The sequence below is a fragment of the Pundamilia nyererei genome, unplaced genomic scaffold (genome assembly GCF_000239375.1).
Source record: "Pundamilia nyererei isolate P.nyererei 1_Seehausen unplaced genomic scaffold, PunNye1.0 scaffold00077, whole genome shotgun sequence".
NCBI lineage: Eukaryota > Metazoa > Chordata > Actinopteri > Cichliformes > Cichlidae > Pundamilia > Pundamilia nyererei.
Window position 1 is genome coordinate 385094 of NW_005187478.1, and position 4510 is coordinate 389603.

At 42.2% G+C, this 4510-nt stretch overlaps 1 protein-coding gene across 3 annotated transcripts in view; it reads right to left on the reverse strand.

The window, feature by feature from the left end:
• LOC102194642 (disks large-associated protein 1-like) overlaps nt 1-4510 on the reverse strand; it is a 167052-nt gene that overhangs the window by 102220 nt on the left and 60322 nt on the right. The window contains exon 1 of one of the 3 annotated variants that reach the window (XM_013911990.1): nt 1792-1829. The exons of the other annotated variants lie outside the window; for them this stretch is intronic. The gene's annotated coding sequence lies outside the window, so the exon portion shown is untranslated. Of the gene's footprint in view, nt 1-1791; nt 1830-4510 lie in introns of those variants that run through there. 3 annotated transcript variants of the gene reach the window in all.

The window sequence follows — 4510 nt, forward strand, 5'->3', positions numbered from 1 at the left end:
CCTGCACGGCATCCGCAATCACGCCCCGCCGAATTAAATATTGTACTGGGTCCTCTGGTTGTGTTGTTGTGATAGTGCAGAGCGGGCAGCGGGAGAGCTGCAGCTCTGTGAGTATTGTGGACAGCAACCGTCAAAGCTTTAATAAAAAGCATCAAAATGCCACTGGGTCTGCCATGTATGTTTACACACCTGTATATATATTTTTCTAACTCTGCCCTCTGGACATCTCTGGTAAATCGCTGCAGTAATTTTAAGACCAAAGGTAAGAGTGCACAGACTGTTATTAGCATCACAGGAGATTCTTTTGTCACACATTAGGTGACCATTCAAACAGCTCTCCGATCCCCACAAAAGGGCAGTGACTTCCAAATCCTGGCCCAAATATCCTCAATATGCCTGTGATTTTTACACATCTGTTGACAAGCAGCCCCCCTCATCTCTACGTGTCTCTAAAACGTTCTTATTGAATGCCACAAAAGATTTGTCTGATTCTTAAATTACTGTTACAATCCAGTTTTTTAAAGTATGCATTTCAGAGTATGTTATTAAAATTGGTGTTAAGGCATCTGCCAACTTTGTGAGGTGATGTTGAATTTATAACAAAGAGTAACTTAAAAATGCCGCTTGTATCCGCAATCTCGTTCTTCAGAATCAGAATCATCATACTTTATTAAACCCTAAGGGAATTATGTGGATTATAGTTGCTATTATGTGGGTTACAATTATATAATAATTCATAGTTTTTTCGGTCACTACCCATAGCTCGTGACCATAGGGTAGGGATGTAGCTCGACCGGTAAGTTGAGATGTTTCGCTTTTACAACAGGCCGGTGCAGTGTCTACATCACTGCAGCCACAGCACCAATCTGTCTGTTGATCTCCTGCTCCCTTCTAACGTCACTAGTGAACAACACCCCGAGATACTTGAACTCCTCCACTTGTGTAAGTACTCGAAAACTGTAAGTCATTCTCACAATTCAAATAGAAGTCTGAACATTTTCCATTTTCCACCAGTCTCAGAAATAACATCCACATGTGGAAATTAATACACAAGAATATTTTTTTCTGTATATTGTATCTATTTATTAGATTAGATTGAAATGGATGAATGAAGAACTGTTCACTGTTCTTCATTTATGGTGATTACAGTATAAAATGTATCCATCTATTTTTCACTTTAAGGTTTTATATTTTAATGGGTGAAGAGGTTCATGAGTGAAAGCTTTCAAAAGAATGGGATATTCAAGGCATTTCATTTGATCTATATTAATATTTATTAATCACAACAAAAGTGCCCTCAATGCGCTTCATATTATAAGGTAAAGACCCTACAATAACACTGATAAAATCTTCTACAGCTAAGTATCCAAGCCAAAGTTTTTATGACACAGCACTAACTCTTGGTGCCAAGAGAGCGAATCCCCTTTACTTTCTCTTTCCATCTTTGCTCAGTGTAACTTGATTATGACAAACAAATTATGCACACTATGTACACTTATTCACTTATTCTTTTTGTGTGACGTGTCAGACTGTATTATTGTAAGCTCTTTACCTCACAATGTAAAGTGTCTCAAGGTGACTATTTGGTAAAATATATAAATAAAAATTAATTTTTCTTTTCTGTATGTTTATGTGTTTCTTTCTATATAGAAAGCACAGTACAAACTGCTTAAAAAAGCAAAAGTATCAAATACAGGAAATAAAAAGACAATTCAAAGCAAATCAAAATCTTTGTTATCATAAAAGTGTGCTTTAAGATATGACTTGGAGAAAGTCACTGACTCCACCGACCTGATTTCCTTGTGCAGGTCGTTCCAGAGCCTCGGGGCTCTGTCCCTTTTAGTTTTCAGGTGGACCCCTGGAACAGACAAAAAACCTCTACCTGAGGATTTCACGGTATATACAGGTGCATATGAGAGCCTATAGGTACTAGTTAATATCAGTAATACAAATTGTGTAATTTAGACATTACTCTAACACAATCCCATTAATAGTTGTGTGACACTGCAAACCCATCGTGCATTGTAAAAACTAATTTGGCTGCTTCTAAAGCAAGACACATACTTGTGTCTGGATGCCTATGTCAGGAATTTCCTCCCTCACTCTGACACTCCAGGTTCAGTTCAGTTCAGTTCTGCAGATTGAAGACTCAGTGTAGTATTACAGGAGTGAGCCTAACACTGTGCTCACAACTTTGAGACATCTACCACTTGTTGTGATAAACCTTCCCCCTTTCATTCCAAATATATTAAAAATCCTGACAAATTACAAGAAATAATGGCATGTCACAAACCATAGAAAATCTGCTCTCTGGGCCTATGTAAGATGGTGGTAGAGGTGGGAATGGTGGAATTTGGCATCACCATCTCTCCACGCTTTTTAGGAGGTTAAGCTGATACCCCCTTTGTGGCTCCTCTCCTGTCCGACTGCGCCACTTCATACTCAACATTACCCACTCGCCGTGTGACCACAAAGGGTCCTTGTTAGTTGGTGAGTAACTCTGCACTAGTTTGGTGGACCAGGGTCTGCATACAGCCCAAGTCCACCATAGCCTGACGTGTACCCCCCCAGGCACCTGAACAGAACAAAGCCATCCCTTTTGGACTGAGGGAAGGTATTGGGGGCCCGGCGACGCAGAACACCTGACCCACCTCCAGTAACAGACACTCGTGGAGGAGGTGTCCCGTACCATCAACACTCATGCCCTGACATCTGTACAACCATCAGTGAGTCAGGTGCAATGCCCGCAGCCGCCGGGACCTGGGGAGAGGCAGCAGAGAGGAATGGATCAGTATTACATCGCAGGCACTCCTCAGTGGCCGGAGGTGTTGGGAGACTGCTGGGAAGCCTTTTCCTCTGGGCCAGAATTTGGCGTTGCCTCCCACCCCACCCCCATCTATAAAGTGCTCCAGCATGATCAGGTCGAGCAGCTGTGCTGGGATAGCCTTGCAAACACCATTTAAGTCACACCTCAACATCGACGACAGGGTGATTGCAGTTGTGACCTTGAGAACCTCCAGAAAGGATTGTGGATCACCCCCCTTTGGTCATCCTGTGCGAAAACAGCGGAGAAGAGGCACCAGAGCGACCAGGTTTTCGAACACTTGTGTCTGCCGCTCAGCCTAGTCATGCAGCACCTCTAGCTGCTTGCACTGGGCCGCTCCCTGCTCCCGGTGCATAGCCCCCAGCTCTGCCAACAACTGAGCCAGGGCATGCACTGGCTGCACAGTCTGTGGATCAGACATCTTGCGGCCCTGGGTATCGGCACCACTGTGAACAGTTAGGACCCAGAACACACACAGCAGCTGTGAGAACTCTTTTATTGTGTGTTGTGCTTTGCCGCAGCTTTCGAGCTGTCACAACCTACACTTCCCTCTCCTCTTCGGCGTCAGTAGCATGAAGTAGCATGACCGCAATTACTTAAGTGCTGTCAGCTGCCCTAACAGCCTCCCTGGCACTGTCCCTCAAGCCCGCTGCACCTCCCCTCAGAACACACCTCCACCGCAACTCCATTGTCCATTCATTTCAGACACTGTTTACTGTGGGCAAAATTGGCCTTTTAAACACCAAAATAGGGTTTGATGTTGTTAGTAAATTTGGCCATATTGTTCTTCTATTGGTCTTTCTACTTCTGGTCTGTCTGCCTGTTTTGTTTTACTTAGGAGATTGTGTGTTTCTTCTACTCTTTTTTTATTTTTATTTTTTATCAGTGATTACAGGTTTGCCTTTATTCATTTAACCTGCCTCCATGACTACTCTCCAGTGGAAGTGGCAAGCTGTAACTAGATGTAGAGCAGTGAGTCCACTTCAGCTGATCTCAGATATTTATATTACTCCATCTCTCTCCATCGCTGTTTCATTGTAAGGATAAGTAAAAGATATGCTGTTGCTTCTGAAGTACTGAAGTGGACAAAAACTTCATGCCAATTCATCCAAAGTCTGAAACCCCTGGCTATATATGAAACCACCAAAGAAGTAACCGTACTGTCACAGTATAGCTTATGCATTAAAAAAATAAGTAAATTTATTTATTTAGGACGTCCAATGTAAAAAAAAAATTACATGAATGTAAACATACCAGATTATAGCCAAGGGCTAATTTCCATCTGTTGTCCTTAAGCATAAAAATAGACATAATAATTCATAAAAATTCATCATTCATTCATAATAAAAACTCCATCACCAAACTTACACATACACACCATTCTGTTCCCAAATAAAACATTAAAACTATACAACTTATACATGATCACACACTTGATTTGTCCATAACCAGTTTTTAACCTTTGCCTTAAACAAATTGAATGTCGAGCATTTTCTAACTGGTTGAGGAAGACTGTTCCACAGATGGCCACCCTGGACAGAAAGGACGTTCTGCCCAAATGCTGTCCGTCTGTGGGGTATAAACAAGTCTCCTCGGATTGTAGCTCGAGTGGTCCTGTCTGAGCTTTCTTTATGCCTAATGAACTGCTTTAGTGGTGGTGGAGCAAGGGAGTGTAAGACTTTATAT